General features: G+C 37.9%; 1 long non-coding RNA gene across 1 annotated transcript; it reads right to left on the minus strand.

Moving 5' to 3' along the window:
* Window positions 1–11,480: 11,480 nt before the first annotated feature.
* LOC116785600 lies at window positions 11,481–13,505 on the minus strand. Its single transcript, XR_004356745.1, has 3 exons — window positions 13,340–13,505; window positions 13,130–13,168; window positions 11,481–11,585 (listed from the first exon to the last, which is right to left on the minus strand). It is a non-coding gene; the product is annotated as an uncharacterized LOC116785600 (long non-coding RNA).
* Window positions 13,506–18,136: the final 4,631 nt, after the last annotated feature.

Genomic DNA, 18,136 nt, shown 5'->3' on the forward strand with positions numbered 1-18,136 from the left:
GACATTTAATGGTCATAGCTGGATGAAAAGCTGCTACTTTTAATTATATTAGTCAGATAGTTGTTGCCAGACTCAAACTAAACTGATGTCCTGAAGGACAGGGAGCTGAACTAGATCTTCACCTGTGATTTAGGATACTGACTGTATGTTGCATCATCTATGGCCTGTGCAGTTTAAGTTATATAACTAATAAAAGGAACTGCTTAATGTGTCACAAAGATAAGGTGGCTCATTTGATCTAAGTCCTGAATCTGAGGATGGGGTAGGGAGAAAGGAAAAGCCTGTGCTGACTAAGGTGTTAGGATAGTGATATTTATCCCTGCTTTAACTGTTGAAGTCGCTTTCCAAATCCTCAGAAATGTGCAAATCACATTAAATAGTAATTAAAATTTTAAAAATAAAGATTTTTCTCTCAATTTATAATCCTGTAGATGCCTCCTCCCACATCTCTCAAGTTCCTTTTCCACTGAGTTAGTGAAGTTAGCAATGTCTGTTCAGGAGGGCTCTTAGCAAGGTCTGCATTTTTCCTGCTGCTGTGAGCTAACAGGTTTTTTTCCCTGAATTTTGCTAAGGTCCTTTTGTCAGTCCTTTCTTGTCCCAGATAACTATGTGTGAAAGCTGTTTCTAGTCTTTTCAATGGTTCATCTTCAGCACTATTCCTGTATAAGGAGCAGGCTATCACCTATGCTTTAGTATCTTATCTCTCTGCCAGGTGCCTTCAGTATTTAAAACAGTAAACTCCAAACAGACAGATTTCTTTTTTCCCCTCTCTCTAATATTAATTTTCTTTTTGGTGTTAGCTGTCATTCATGCCAGGAGTGAAAATAGAAATTCAGTGACATATTTAGGACTTATGAACTGAATAAAATTATTTCCATTCAAACTTTTCCACATGAACTTTTATTATTTTTTTCCCGGAAGGAAGACAACGTGATTATTTCTAGTTAAACATCGGTTCCTGAATGTTTATAACAATTTTATTAAGACCCATGACTGTGCCAAAAAATTTCACTGTCAAACGTGATTAAAATTGTATGTACTGCTAAAGGATTTTTCACAGATGGATAGTTAATGAATTTCATTAGAAGTACCCGTAAACATAAATGATAACATTCATTTTGGTTAACAAAAACTAATTTGTTAGATTTTTATGGGTTTCTAAAATACTTTTTAAATACCCTGAGTCAGTTAGCTGACTCCAACTAACCAAAGGGATATTCTATGCCATATCATGCTCACGAGTAAAAGCTGGGGGAAGGGGGAATGGTCAGAATGATGATGTTTGTCTTTTCAACTAACTATTACATGTACTGGAGCCCCACTTTCCTGGGAATGGCTGAACACCAGCCTGCCCATGGAAAGTGGTGAATGAATTCCTTGTTTTGTTTTGCTTATGTGCACAGCTTTTGCTTTACCTATTAAACTGTCTTTATCTCAACCCACAAATTTTCTCACTACCCTTCCAACTCTCTCAAATTGGAGCAGCTGTGTCTGGCTTGGTTTTTGGCTGGAGCTAAATCATGATGCTTCCTCTGTCAGGACCCTTGACCATGATTCTTCTTGCTTCTTTCTAAACTGGCAAATTTCAAATTTTTTTGTTTTATTTTGTTTGAAGTGGTGATTTCTTCTCCTTTTAAAACATGGCTGCAAAACAAAAAAATTAATTATACTGAAACTTTACTCATCAATCTATACTGTTCCACTAAAAATAATTGAAATTAAACTCTTAATTGCATTGTTTTAGTAAATACTTCAGTAATGTAACTTCAGCACTTATTAAGTTATCTTTTGCTGATGTCTTAAGTTAGTTTCAAAGCTGTCTTGAAGACAGTTGAAGTTTAACAATATTGTCTTGTATGACCCATAGTACAACACTTTAGGGTTAAGGTTTTTTTCAGATAAAAATAATTCTCATTTTTTAGATAAAATTCATAGAGATAAAGAAATACTGAGACAAATTTTTCACTAAGAAAATGAGGACAGTAGAATCTGTGGGTGATTATTTTTGTTAAAGGGCCATCTATTAATTTCACATCCTAAAATATCACTTTGGGTAATTTAGTCCAGCTCAAGTTTAAGAGCCTCTGCTTCTTGTCCAGACTTTAAAGGACTTGAACACTTGAGGTTGCAGTTAGAAGCTTAGGAGTGCTTCAGAATCCTACTAGGCTCTTATTTGCAGTTACCTGTAATCTGCAAAAACTCCAGCAGCCAGAGTAAACTGCACCAAAGTGTTTGTTGTGCCCATTGTTTAGCCAAACCTCTGAGTAAAATGCCTTTGAAGAGAAAGGACTACAGGAGAACTAAAAGAAAGCTTAGGAGGAGAGCTTCAAACAAGGCTTTCTTTTCTTTTCCACTTTAAAAGTATTTTTGAAGAAATTATGTCATGTACCAGCAGATAAGCAGGCATATGCTGTGAAAATTGCTTATTGCCCTGTTTGTACCTGCCTTCTCTCTATCCTTGACACTTTTCTTATTGTTTAGCTTTGCTGAATAGGTTCATTTCTCTTATTCTGAGGCTGCAAATTCTGTGTCACAGAATGGTCTCTCTATATAGTTGTATGCTTCAAATTTAGTATGATTTGAGTCATACTCTAGAGGTCAGTTCAAACACATTTTAGAGAAAAGCTGTCAGTTTGAGACACAAAGTTGTTTTGTTCTCTTCCTAAATCTCAACTTTCTGGAAGATTGATTTCAATGTAGTTGCTCTTGAGTACAATTTGTGGCAGAAAAACTTGCTTTTTTCCTTGATTGAGACCTCCTGGGATGTGTGGCATGTATAACTGATCAGTCATCCATCATGACTTTCCACTATGGTTTTGGGTTTTTTTGTCTTGTTGTTTTGGTTTTGGTTTTGTTTGGTTGTTTTTTTGTTTTTGCTTTTATTTTGGTAAGAGCTGTGAGCTGAGACCCAGTGGGTGGAGGTCTCAGGTGAGATGCGTACAGCTGAAGCCCTGTTGGCACACTCAGGGCCTTGGCACCAGGTTTAAATAATATATTTATAACAACTGCAGTAACACTGAGATGCTGAATTCATGGTCATTGCCTTTGCCCTCTGGTTGACAGGGCATTTTCCACAGCTTTACTGGTTAAGGTTTCCATGCTATCTCTTGTCTGTACTGTAGGCCATAGTTCATCCATTGGCGAGACTCTGTCATAGAGGGGAAATCACAGAATCAACCAGGTTGGAAAAGACCTCCAAGGTCTTTGAGTCTAATCCATGACCCTGTCCACTAAACCGTAGCACTAAGTGCCACATCCAGTCTCTTCTTAAATACCTCCCGGAACCGTGACTATATCACCTCCCAGGCCAGGCCATTCCAATGTCTGATCACTCTCTCTGTAAAAAATTTCTTCCTGATATCCAACCTAAACCTCCCCTAGCTCAGATTAAGACCATGCCCTCTTGTTCTACTGCTGGTTGCCTGGGAGAAGAGACCAACCCCCACCTGGCTACAATCTCCTTTCACGTAGTTGTAGAGAGTGATGAGGTCTCCCCTGAGATTCCTCTTCTCCAGGCTAAACAGCCCCAGCTCCCTCAGCCTCTCCTCATAGGACTTGTGCTTGAGTCCCTTCACCAGCCTTGTTGCTCTTCTCTGGACCTACTCCAGCACCTCAATATTCTTCCTGAACTGAGAGGCCCAGAACTGGACACAGTACTCCAGGTGTGGCCTCACCAGTGCCGAGGGCAGGGGCAGAATCACTTCCCTGGTCCTGCTGGCCACACTGTTCCTGCTCCAGGCCAGGATGCCATTGGCCTTCCTGGCCACCTGGGCACACTGCTGGCTCATGTTCAGCTTCCTGTTGATTAGAACCCCCAGGTCTCTCTCCACCTAGTCACTCTCCAGCCACTCTGCCCCCAGCCTGTAGCACTGCATGGGGTTGTTGTGACCGAAATGCAGGACCTGACACTTGGCCTTGTTGAACCCTATACTGTTGGATTTGGTCCATTTATCCAGCCTGTCCAGGTCCCTCTGTTGATTCCCCCTACTCTCCAGCAGATTGACACTCCCTCCGAACTTGGTATCATCTGCAAATTTGCTGATGGTGAACTCAATCCCCTCATCCACATCATCAATAAAGATATTAAATAGGGTTGGGCCCAACGCTGATCCCTGGGGGACACCACCAGTCACCAGCTGCCAACTGGATGCAGCACCGTTCACCACCACTCTGTGGGCCCGACCCCCCAGCCAGCTCTTAACCCAGCACAGAGTGCCCCTGTCCAAATTGTTCGCTTCCAGTTTTTTCAGGAGTATACAACAAAGAAATGAAAAAAAAAGTATATAAATGAAGCTTAGCTGGGAGCAGAAATTGTTAAAGAAACGTAAAAGTGAAATTTTACAAAAACAGTGACTTGTCTGCTTGTTTTGTCACAGGTTCTCATTTTTAATATCTCACCAATGATACACAGTCTATAGACATAAAGTTAATAAACATGAAGATATCATACCAGAGAGGCTTTGCTGCAGCTATAGAAGAAGTTGCACAGTACAAAGAGAATTTTTCAGGTCTTGTTCATTTCAACTGACATTTGGATAAACAGGATGTTTTGGTTTGGGATGGCGAAGTTTGTTTTTCTGGGTTCTTTTATGTGTTTTTGGATTTTTTTCCCTTAGTTCTCCTCTATTAGAAAACAGGTAATACCAACAAAAGCAGAATCAGTGTTGAACTTTATAGGAAAAGAGTGATATATGTAACAATAAAGTCTTAAAAGAAACCTGAAAATTCTTTTAGTATTACTTTTTTAATGGGAGTAACACCTTGGGAATAAGTTATTTACTAAGAGGATTGTTGTTCAGATATATACTATCTGAACCCTAGAAATCTTCTTTTCAAAATTGTTTTGTCCCTGTAAAAAGCTGCAAGTGCAAATAGGCTCCCAGTAAGAACTGATTTATGATCCTTTGTCTGTAAAACTGCTGTAGACATAAATTCCTAAAATGCAACCCTTTGCTATCACGTGGATAAAGCAAAATACCCATAGCATAAGTTATAACAATTTTTTTGCCCTTTCCCACCCCTAACTAAAATATGTTTATTCCTAACAGGAGTAAGTTTGCAAGGTTTTTGATGTTGTTGCTGGGTTTTGCTATGGAAAAGCAATGATGGGGGTTTTTTTCCCTGTGACTATATTTTGAGGTTAACATAAAGTCATATTTGAGTTGGAAAAGGGATCAACTTGTCACAAGCAAATCTGGTTTCTTAATCTTTGCTGCCAAAATCTTTCACTAGAAAAGCTTCAGTTTGTTTTCTAAAATTATATTTATTCCACCTCCTCAAACTCCTACTCACTAACCCTTACTCCTGGGGTGTAATGAAATTAATCATTGTTAAAAAGTAGGGGAAAGTACAGCAAAATGACACTAACCTCGATGAAGAAAAATCATATAGTGTGCACAGCAGTGTTTAGCTTGATTGAAGATTATACAATAAACCCTTTTGCCCTCTAGTTTTAAAGTTGCTGTTTTGATGTCAGCGTAGTGTCTGCTTTCTGGAAAGCATAAAGCAGAGTTTTTTATTACTTTGGCTTTACTGGGGCTGCTATTAGGGCCTATCATTCTGTGGAACGTAATTGCATGTGTGGCTGCAGAATAATAAAATTACTTTCATTCATTAGATTATAAATCTCTGAGAAGAAAGAACACTGATATTTTCTAGCAACTGCAATTCAAATAATGCTTAGTTCTTACTGGTCCCATAGTACAACTTTAGCTTGAGGCTTAATTTGGCTAGGAGTGCTGCTCTCAGGTGGTTGCACAAAATATGAAAAGTTAGAATTTCTTATCCTTCAATATGCATGACCAGTAACTCTCCTGAGAGAAAGCATAGTGGGAAGGGAGAATTCTATTTAGCAGAAATTACTGGGGCAGAGAAGTATGAAAAATAAATAACACGATAAATTCGATTTACTGAGGTACTTAGTGTACAAAACTGTGTGAACAGTCAAAGCACTTAGGGTGTCTGTCTTCAAGAAGTCCATGAAGATGAACCTTAAAATTCAGAGTGAAGAGCAGTGTATCTACTTTATCAGCCTAAACTGGAAATGTTTGTATACTGTTAAGCATGTCATAATCATAGTTCATAAGAGATGAAGCAGATTTTTTTTTATATTTGAGAGATTTTAAAGTGACTCCATGTGCCTAAAAATGCATAAATTACCTAAAACAAGGAGGCTATGTAGTCATCCAACTGTTCTTTATTTTTCCTCTCCCCCTATCCCAAGTACCAGCAGCAGTTATACCTGTGCTTCCATTCATGTCTTGACCTGTGGACTGCATGATACACCTTATCTCTTGACTACTCTGGATGCTAAAAATTCCGTTACTTTAGAAAACAACTAAACAAATTCATAAAAGAGAAGTTTTGTATTTTCTGTTTTAATAAGAGCTGTTAAATACAAACATCTTTTCCTCAAATTGTTCAAATAACTGAAGATTTGCAGAGTTATTTAGAAATTATTGCCATATAAGCAGTGTGCCCATATAAGCTGTTATAATTGATGCCTATGGATTTTTTTGATTTTTAGCTTTCGTAGATTTTAGAAGTAGCTCGCCCTTTAGCACAGTAGTTTACACATTTACCCAAACCCTTTTCCCCATTTCACATCAAACCTTCTAAATGCCTTTAGTTTGTTTAGACATCCCTCAAGGTAGGACTTCTTTCTGTTTAAGAACATTGCACCCAGGCCTCTACAACAAGGTACCATGACAGACAAAGCATCCTTCAAACCCAGAGCCTTGGAGGAGCTCCAAGGACTGGATGTGCTGTGACAAAGAGGAAGATAAGAAAGAGGGGGTCTTAGGACCCCTGACTCAGTTCCCAGAGAGGTGTGCTGGTGGGAGGGTCTGGGGGGCAGATAGATCTGGGATTGGATGGACAAATACCTTGAATTTTGGAACCCCCTGGACACGTGGCCCATGTCTCTGTACCCTCATGGTGGAAGTCCTTCTGTTAAAGCTACTCTCTACCTTATCTCTACTAATGATTGCCTGGTGTGTCTATGTTTTGGATCCCAAATGCCATCTTAAGGCAACATAATACAGAGCAAATATCTTACTGTACTGAAGCAGAATATTGAAATAATTAATGCTGAAAACAGTCTACTTCATCCTAGAAAGAATGGAAGATATGAAGGAATTATGATTCACAAATTGACAACACTCAATTCTCCTTTAGGAATCCAATAGCTCTGAAAAAGCTGGCAGCCCCTGGCTTGGACAGGCACACTCTCTGCTGGGTTAAGAACTGGCTGGAGGGCCGGGCCCAGAGAGTGGTGGTGAACGGTGCTGCATCCAGTTGGCAGCAGGTGTCCCCCAGGGATTAGTGCTGTTTCATATCTTTATTGATGATCTGGATGAGGGGATTGAGTCTACCATTACAAATTTGCAGATGACAACAAGTTAGGGGGGAATGTCAATCTGCTGGAGAGTAGGAGGAATCTACAGAGGGACCTAGACAGGCTGGATAAATGGACCAAATCCAATGGTATGATGTTTAACAAGACCAAGTGTCAGGTCTTGCACTTTAGCCACAACAACCCCATGCAGCACTACAGGTTGGGCACAGAGTGGCTGGAGAGCGACCAGGTGGACAGAGACCTGGGGGTTCTAATCAACAGGAAGCTGAACATGAGCCAGCAGTGTGCCCAAGTGGCCAAGAAGGCCAATGGCATCCTGGCCTGGAGTAGGAACAGTGTGGCCAGCAGGACCAGGGAAGTGATTCTGCCCTCGGCACTGGTGAGGCCACACCTGGAGTACTGTGTCCAGTTCTGGGCCTCTCAGTTCAGGAAGGATATTGAGGTGCTGGAGCAGGTCCAAAGAATGGCAGTGAGGCTGGCAAAGGTACTGGAGCACAAGTCCTATGAGGAGAGGCTGAGGAAGTTGGGGTTGTTCAGCCTGGAGAAGAGGAGTCTCAGGGGAGACCTCATCACTCTCTACAACTCCCTGAAAAGAGGTTGTAGCCAGGTGGGTATCAATCTCTTCTCCCAGGCAACCAGCAGTAGGACAAGAGGGCACGGTCTTAAGCTGAACCAGGGAAGGGACATTAGGAAGAAGTTCTTTACAGAGAGAGTGACTGAGCACTAGAATGGGCTACCCAGGGAGGTGGTGGAGTCACGGTTCCAGGAGGTATTTAAGAAGAGACTGAATGTGGCACTTAGTGCCATGGTCTAGTTGACAGGATAATGTTAGGTCAGAGGTTGGACTTGATGATCTCAGAGGTCTTTTCCAACCTAGCTGATTCTGTGATTCTGTGATTTTAATTCAGTGTACAGTTATTGCAGAGTTCAAATCAATCAGACAAACTGTAACTGGGTTAAATTCAAGAACAGTATACAAAATTTTCCTTCACCGTAAAACGTCATGGAATCAGACGAAGATATCCAATTAACTTTAATCTCATTACTTCCTTGATTATTTTCACAAATTATTTCCATTAGGCTCACTAGAAAAGTGGCCCGTTCCTTGACGATGGGCCTCAAGAATTTGTTGGAAGTACCTCTCTACAGGCAGTTTAATGTGTTATGTTTAATGTTATTTTGAAAACCCAATGACAGCATAAAAGATCATAAAAGATCCCACATCTGGTGTGATGTGGGAAATTAGCATTTTTGTGTCTTCTTATAATGGACAACAAAGGCATGAAGAATTCTGGATTGCAGCATGTAACAGCAGCTACCTTGGCCTTTGCTCAAACCAAAAGAAATGTCTGTGACTCTAACCATGGTGGGAATGACAGCTGCTTTGTACTGTCAAAATATGGGGATAAGCCTTTATGAAAAAGCTCCTACTTTCAGGGAAAATATGCATGGCAGAATCTGAGGAGGGAAAAAAATACCCACAACAATGGAATTGGTATGAGAAAGCTACACAGGTTCTCTTACTTGGATAGTAGTTTATCTGAGGTTTGCTGATCCTACTTGCAAGTATGTGAAGGCACTATCCAAAGGAAACATGGTGGAATTTCAGGTGTGTCTGCCATTTGAGATGCCTTCTCAGCACTGAGAGCATGACCATTTGTTATGTTGCATCGCTACTGGTGCTAAAAATTAGGGTTTTGATACAACCTTTAAATTCACAGTAATTTGTTGTATAGGCTAACTGTAGTTGCTGTGGAATCCCAATGAAGAGAAACATGGCTGATACTTTTTGCTCCTGTCAGCTGCCTGTTTCTCTGTTTAATTCAAGCTTGATTTTTTCCATATCCTTTGATGGAGGGGAACAACCACTAAAAAATAATTATTCTTGTGCAGCACTTTTTGACTTGATTTTCCAGTGAAAGTTCTGACCTGAAATAGGAAAAAGAACATATAAAATAAGTCAAATAATTTTAGGGTTTTTTAAATCCTAACATTGGCTAAATACACATCCTCTTTCATTAGTGATGTAATTATGGCTAAAAAAAATGAAAGCAACTGGCATCCATTTTTTGGTGAAGAAGAAATAGTATTTACTGGGGGAAATATTACTTAAATGTAGTAATTTATTTCTTTGTCTTTGGATTTGCTAATACTTCCACTTATTTAGTGTGAAGAATCCTATTATTTGGCCCATGTGGGGTGCATAATTTGATAAGCAGTTTTCACTGACTGTTGTGGGAACTCTTCTTTTTGTCTGCTGTGGAAATATTTGTCTTAGCCAACGATAATGGGCACTATTATATATTTTAAATGTTACATTAGGCCACAACTTCTTGTGTAGTCTAATCTTCAGAGGAATCATTGATTCATATGTCACATAGTCATTTATTATTTAATTAATTTTTTAAAATTAAGTATAATTTAAAAATAATGGTGGCTTATACACTACAGCAATAAAGACTAAAATGGCAAAGATGTTTTTCTGTATCTGTAAGGAAGACTTCGCTCCCATAAAACTGAAAGCACACTGTAAGGTTTTTTTCTCTTTCTACTATTTTATGGCCTGCCAAAGACTTAAGGAAACTCCTTACTGAAAAATCTCCATCATAAAAATTAAACTCTTTCACTTGACTGGACATCGATATGTCAAGCCCAAACCAAAGTGCAGCCAGAAAAATACCTTCACTTTTTTGGTCTTTGATAACGTTTAAGTACAACTCACTATCTTGTTTCTGATGCAATGAAAATAGAACACTTTTAACATAATAAAGTTTCTAAAACAACTGATAAATGGTTTTTTACTCACAAGAAAGGAAACAAGGGTTATATTTTTAGTCTTTAGTCATGGAAGAATGGACTTGTGTGTTTTGTTTTTTTTTCATTTAAACTGACTTGCATTATTGGCAATAAAGCTGATTTTTCTTTTAAAGTGTTTACAAAATTGCTCTTCCGAAGGCTTTAATCTCTTAATCCAATTTCCAAATTTTCTCAATAGGCTCCAAGCCACCAACAAAAACAAATTGTTGCTCTTGCTGCAGTCAGTCCACTTTCACTGGGATTTGATTATAAATTTTTCAGTGTTAGTATTGTCTAAATATTTCCCTAATTCTGTTCCCTCAAGGAGAGACTCACTCTAATGACTTTATGCTGCAGGGAATTTAGTCCCATGCACTTACAATTTAATGCTTTTGTTAGTATACAGGTAATTCTCTTTTCAGAGACAAGAGAACTTTCTCTGTCATGAAAACTTGAATCAAATTCAAGTTATTCAGTATTTTCCTTTATTTAGAAGTGAGGAGTAGGAGTGCGTGTATTAAAAACACTGACACATTTTGATTTATTTTTCCAGTTTACCAACAGTTAGGCTTATTCAGTGTTGATTGGTTAATATTCCCAAATGTTAATTGGTTAATGCATTAACAAGTGATTAACTGCTTACTGAGACATTTTTAGTTGTTTTTGACTGTATATTTTGTTCTTCATTGGAACAGTCTACTAATTTCAGGATCTACCTATCTATTTATCAACATGGATACGTCTCCTGATGAAATAATCTTTTCTTCCCTGTTTTCACATTTAAGGTTCTGTTTTCCTCTGGTTTCTTCATCTATGCTATTCCTGAAAGACAGGGAAATATCTTTGCAGTTAAATAAAGCATCTATGACCCAAAGAGGGTATATGTTTTTGTCTGCAATTTTCTTCAGTATTTCTTACTGTCTGTCTTTAAATCCCACTTGGAAATGACTTATTCGCAGGCGAGGTGCCCAAGGCAGAAGTTTACAGTTCCAGTTTAGTGACTAGTGTATTAAAAATATAAGCTCTTAAGTGCTAAAATGCTGTAATAACATGTTCTTAATACATTTATTGCTTCTCACCTCCATTGACTCGAAGAAAGAATCTTTTTTCCTCCATGCTTTTTTCTTAATTTCTTCACAGCCCAGTCATGGGTAACATATAGACCCTACTTTTTAATACAGAATCTCCTATCTATTTAAACATTAATACTGGTAGAAGCACCACCGTAAAGGGTGTGTGTCAGGCCTTTATCTATCTAGGTTTTTAGGAAGGTGGTAAGAAAGTGACAGTTTATATCAGGAATAAAAGTCTGTACATTTACCAATTTTAATTGTAATCTTCACTGATCTTTCATGTTGCCTGTGAGACTTTCTGCAACTCTTTTTTCTTTCAGCTACTGGGACGCTGCAATGAACTTCAATACTAGATGATTCTGGAGAATTCAGCACAGAGAAAGACATTAGTCAAGCAGGCCAGCAGGTTCTCAACTTCCAAAACTTATTCGATCGTTGAGAATTTCCTGTGCAAATATTGAATATTAAGAAACCATTTGGGCAGCTACATGTTGACTACTTTTTATAATACATAGAAATAATATTACTTCATTGACCATAGATTGACACTATGTCCTTTCTCATTGAATCTGACTTTTTGTATTGTTGCTTTAGGAATTATTCTTTTTATTCATAGGTAGCTAATTGTGTTATAGTGCCAGCGGGGGCCATTTTCAGAGCACTAGCAAAATGTAAATACTGTCAGTTTGGATCTTTAAGTCTGCCCTCTGCGCTGCAGTGTTGTGTTTTTCTGATTTGGGACTAAGCCTATATAAAAAAATATATGATCCAGCTAAAGCTGTTTTACTGTTTAAAAGAAATTTATGCAGGATTTATTCCATAAACTCACCAGAAATTTCATTTTTAAAAGCAAAAAAAATATTTTTATCTGGTAAAAATATAGTCTTCTTACAGGCCAGAAGACTACATTCTGAGAAGTGCTAGATGTTCTGTTTTCATTTTTTTCAGAGAGAGATCAATGATGCAAGTTGACATGGTGAGGAATAATCTGTCTGTTGAGAACTATGAATATTCAGAGTAAGCCTGATGATAAGGAGAGAATAAAGCATGTGGCTCAGTGCCTCTAATATGATTTGGCAACGAAGTCACAAATTAAAATGCATGAAATGAGCGATAACTATTTTTTTGCAAATTCTCTGTGTTTTTTGTTACCATATCTGCAATAAGTGTTTTAGCTATTAAATTTGTAATCTCAAGTGACTACTGATGCACTTAGTATATTAAAATAACCATGACTGACAAACATCTATGTTGTACTTTTTAACTGAAGTAAGCAAGCATGCATATTAAACCACCTCAATGTAGTCAATTGCCTTACTTTAGGATTCAGTTAAGGATAGAAATATAGAGTCCACAGTTGCAGGTGGGAAGGTGATTGTGCATGAAATAGGGACATGGAACCTAGAAGTCCCAGGACTTGATTTTGTTCATCTAGCTCCCTCACTCAAAGATCTCTTCAGAACGTGGAAGAAGGTAATATAAGGAATAATTTGAGAACTAAAATATGTAAATAAACAGACTGCCAAGAGAGATTTTGGAATCTCCCTCACTGAAGATATTGAAGAACTATCTGGATGCAATCTTCTGCAACACACTCTAGGATGACCCTGCTTGAGCAGGGAGGTTGGACCAGATGACCCACTGTGGTCCCATCCAACCTTAGCCATTCTGTGATACTATAATCTATTAAGATCAGAAATCCAAAATGCCATCCACACAACTACATAGTTACTAATCCGACTTAACACTAAGAAAGTTCAGGGAAAAAACCTCAAATGAAAGAAAAACATAATTTAGAATATAATTTAGAAACTGAAAGCAAGGTATATCCAATTCATCTTGTAGGCTTCCCTGATCATTCGGGCAAAAGAAATGTTGCAGATTTAACAGCAGTCACTCTTACCACCGATCAAAGATCAAGCTGATTGAATTGCCTGGCAGACTGTGAAATGAAATTGGGAAAATAGATTAAACATGAAGTAATGGAGACAGGTTTTCAGATGACAAAAATAGGTTGCCATGTTCCTGTTATACAAAAAATCCCACAAAAACAGCAACAACAACAAAACACCAAATGAACCAAATAAACAACCAACCAAGCCAAAAGAACAACCACTGGAAAACTATTTTTGGCTCTAGAAGGGAAGCATGCTAAAGCCATCTAGTAGAGACCAGCAGTTGTAAAAGGTTGCCTTAGTGTGTATCTCTCAAAGCTTCCCTTTCCAAGCCTCTTTGCCTGATTCAAATATGGAGCTATCTTCTGAAAATGCAACAGAGAAGGAAATACTTCTTGCTTTTTATGCAATATCCTTGAATTGTGACATTGAAGAAACAAAGGCTACCATTCTGTATGTTCCTAACCTCACAGATCTTGAACCTAGAGATCCTGTAGCAAAAGAGCTGCCCTAGTCATAAGGTAAGATTAAGTGAAGTTTTTTCTTTGCTCCTGTTTGAAGCTAAGAGGCAGTCCAGAAAGGCATATGAACTTATTTGGTTTAGTGGTAAAGCAAAAAATTTCCTCTCTAATCCAATGTTCCTCACTGAACTATAATTTCAGGCCAAGGGTTCTTCTGGTTTGTGATATTTGTGGGGAGGTTATTGATTTTTTTTTCTCCCTATCCCATCCTGACTCTAAAGTGAAATGCAGAAACATTTTGCTCCACAGCATGATCAGAAATCCAAACTGCATTAGAAGCAAACTTGCTTTGCCTTTTTTGTTCTTGGAGAACAGAGGCTCACCTTTGACTGAAAACAAAAGGTTGCTTTTATTCAGAATACATCAAAAAATGGATAATAAGAAACTCTGGGATGTGAAAAATATAAGAGCCTGCAAGTACAGCTTAGAATTCAAGACTATTTCTTATTAAAGTCTTTAGCCTCTAGCCTTTTGCATTCAAAATCAGTATTGAGATTGTTTGATGTTGTTTTAACAGGTCAGGAGTTGTTCTTTTACAAATACCAGGGGAAGGAAAAGGATATAAGTTGCATTATCATAAGTTGCATTTATCAAATATTTACCAGCAACGTATTCCATGTCTCAGAGGTATGAGTGAGTCATGTTTGAGTCATCTGAATGAAAATTTAGGTGAATAAGGCCATTTCTCCATTGACATTGACCAGTGATGATGTAAAAGGAAATTCCATATCTAAACTTCCTTTATGATTTTCTCTTCATAACATGACACCAGGATTATTTTCTTTAATCTTTTTGTGAGTGGTCTTGTGGCTTAGAGAGAAGTGGTTTACCACTTATGAAATTGATGAGGGCTTTTAAATATACATGGATGTTAAATAATCCTTTTACTGTTTCTAATTGCATTTTATATTTTTGCCTTTCAAATTTCTTGCATAAAAATATTGCATGCCAAATAAGCTGGAAAATTTCACATCAAGACAGAGTCAAGGAAGAGACTTGTCACATTCAGGCTTATATTGTTCAACCTGTATGTGAATCACAGAATCATTTAGGTTGGAAAACACCTTTAAGATCATCAAGTCCAACTTCTGACTGATCAACACCTTGTGTCAAGTAGACCTATGTGGCACTAAGTGTCACATCCAGTCATTTCTTGAACACCACCAGGCATGGAGAATCCATTACCTTCCATTAGAATGGGCAGTCCATTCTAATGCTTAAAACCCCTTTCCATGAAGAAATTCCTCTTGATGTCTTGTCTGAATGTCCCCTGGTGCAGCTGGAGGCTCTGTCCTCTTGTCCTGTTGCTAGCTGTCTGGGAGAAGAGACCAATGCCCACCTTGCTACAACCTCCTTTCAGATAGTTGTAGAGAGCAATATGGTCTCCCCTGAGACTCCTGTTCTCTTGGTTAAGCAACCCCAGCTCCCTCAGCTGCTCCCATCACCAGCTTTGTTGCCCTTCTCTGGACTCACTCCAGCATGTTAATATCTTTCTTGAAGTTAAGAGACCAGAACTGGACACAATACTCAAGGTGTGGCCTCACCAGTGTTGAGTACAGGGGGACAATCCCTCCCCTGGTCCTGCTGGCCACACTATTTTTGATCCTAGCCATTGGCCTTCTTGGCCACCTCAGCACACTGTTGGTTCATGTTTAGCCAGCTGATGAGGCTAGACAATTAGGCTTCACAGTTCTTTTTATGGTTTTTATATTGAGTTAATTAATCACTTCATACAGTACCTACCCCTATGCATGTTAGTTTATTTTCCTTTTTGGAGTCAGTTCCTCCACTGTTCCAGTGGAGCTAAGTGGTGGTAAATTCAGATTAGCAAGAATGTTATTCTGTGAGTCTATGGTTCTGAAGGGTTTTTTTGTGTAGCAGAAATAACAACAAACAAAAGAAACTCCACACAAAACCAATACCAAGAAAGAAAAAACAGGTCTCTTCCTTTAGTTAAGATGCATATCACTATCTGGTGCCAGGAATGATCTGCTTTTAATGCTGCCAATGAGATTCTCGAAAAACTAATGCTTGACACATTCTTACTAATGGGAAATTTCTTGGATGGGTGCCTATTTTGTTGAAAGATCTGCAAAGCTTAGGATTGCTATAGAAGGCAAACACAATTCCCACTAAAACTTACACTGTTACTAATGCATATCACATCCCCTTTACTGTATTCTTTTTAACAAAATCTGAGTCTATCAGAGAGTTTCACAAAACAAAACTTTGCTTTTCATAGGGCATTAACTGTGTATTGAGGGGAGTAGATGGAGTGATTTAGGAGATGATCTATCTAGAAGGTTTCTGTTTGAAGGCAAAGACATTTTAAAAGACAATTGAACCAAAATGAACTCTTAGAAGTAGTAAAGTTTTTCTGGTTTTTAAACTTTAATTGGTATAAATATGTATTTAAAATAATTTGTCTGGGATATAATAGACTATTATACAAGGCCTTTAAATCATGATTAAACATGATTAATGCTATTGCAGCTCACTTAATATGAGGCAGGCTAAAGAAGTGAAATAGTGGAGTCTGCTATATAAATTACAAAGTCATCCAAAACACTACAGGATCAGAATTTATGTCTGGAAAGCAGAAAGATACCACATTAAAGTTCATGTAATCTTAAGAGTTTTGAAAATCAAGCAGCTTATCCTTCTTGATTATGATTTGAGATTCTGCATGGCTCTGTATCCTTGCAGGGTTTGCTTTATCTAGCCTATATTCCTGCAAAAAAAGAGAACGCTGGCACCACACACAGTGTTTTCTATACAGAAAATTTGCTCGATGCATGAAAGGAGAGAAGAGCTGAAGTCTCTAAAGGCTAATTCAGAAAGGTATATATGGAGTCTGGAGGAACTAGACACCTGTGCTAGGCTGAGAATGGCATTGAGTAATGCCATGATCAGTAAATATGTTTTGCTCTTAAAAATCAATTATCCTCTTCTTTCTGTGATCCTAGCACTGTTCATTTCTTTTTTTCCTCAGTTTGTCCTTTAGTTATCTATAATTTTTATCCAATGACATTTTGATCTTGAGATTAACTCGGTTAGAGCATGGTGCTAATAACACAAAGGTTGTGGGTTCAATCCCTATATAGGCTATTCACTTAAGAGTTGGACTCAATGATCCTTGTGGGTCCCTTCCAACTCAGAATATTTCATGAAACTTTTTTTGTCATTATTATTTTCTCTCATAGATTTCCTGTATCATCATAAAAGTTGTATCTTGCTCTATTATAGGCTTTTCCCATATTCTACTCGTTTCTCTATAAGAGAAGTATCAGTGCACACCCTGCTGTAAACATTTTCCAAAACCTACAGTCAAAATTTCTGATGAGTCCTGCACCTGCTTTCTATGGGAACACCAAGCTTGAAGTTGTGTGTACCATGGAAGTAGCTTTGACATTCCCAGGTTCACTGGAGTTTCTCACTGGTATATCTCCAGTCTGTCATGTGTTTTGCTTTGGTCTAAGACAACACAACCCATTCTACCTGTTTCTTCAAATCCTACCTGGACATACCAGTAGAACTCTAGAGCTGTGTGTTTGCAGTACTTTGTGTATGGTTGTTTCTCCATTGATACTGGATAAAGGGGGATGAATATAATTCACAAGTAATTGATTCTGTAGTGATTTGTCCATTTGGGATAAAATAATAGCAAAAAAAGCCATATGCATATACAAGCCTAATGCTGAACTTAACATGCCAAGCATTAGCTTAGCATTGCTAATCAGCTATATCACAGCCAATATATGTACACTTCACACAAATAATGTATTGAGAGGGTCAGCATCTGCACCCACTGAAATTTTTTGGACCAAAATATACTCAGACAAACTTGTGAATTTTTAAATTCTTATTTCAAACCTCAGATACTTTAGGGATTTGCTAATAAAATTGTGCATGTATGTATAGATGTACGTATTAAATGTTATAGAAAATAGTATTTCCCTGGCGATTCTTTTTTCATTTGCCATCTCCATTTCCACTTATTTCCTTCTCCTTCATTGTTCTAGCTCATTTAACTTTCTTCTCTTTTTGCTTCCTTCTTGCTTTTCTTCCTCTTCCATTACCTGAACCAGTATGAATTTATGGATCTGTTCAGTGTAAGTAACATAAATTACATACTGTTAGAGCCACAGATTCCTTTTGTATTTCAGCATTAAGTATAAGTAATTTTTATCAGTTACATAATATCCTAAACAGAAAGCTATTAATTTGAAAATTCAGAAGAACCCAGTACCATATTGTTATAAGTCTGAAATTCATGTTGGGATTGTACAGCAATATGTTCAGGCATCTGCACAGGCAAATGCTTCATAAACTCTAAAGTACTAAAAAAATATATGTTACCATGACTCACACTTAGTCAGATAAATAAGAAGCTGATAATGAAAACATAAGGAAAACAAGATGTATACAGAAATAAAATTTCAGGGTGAAAGTTACAGTATGCATTTGAATCCCTTATATGGCAAATTTAATGGG

Source organism: Chiroxiphia lanceolata, chromosome 1 (genome assembly GCF_009829145.1).
Source record: "Chiroxiphia lanceolata isolate bChiLan1 chromosome 1, bChiLan1.pri, whole genome shotgun sequence".
NCBI lineage: Eukaryota > Metazoa > Chordata > Aves > Passeriformes > Pipridae > Chiroxiphia > Chiroxiphia lanceolata.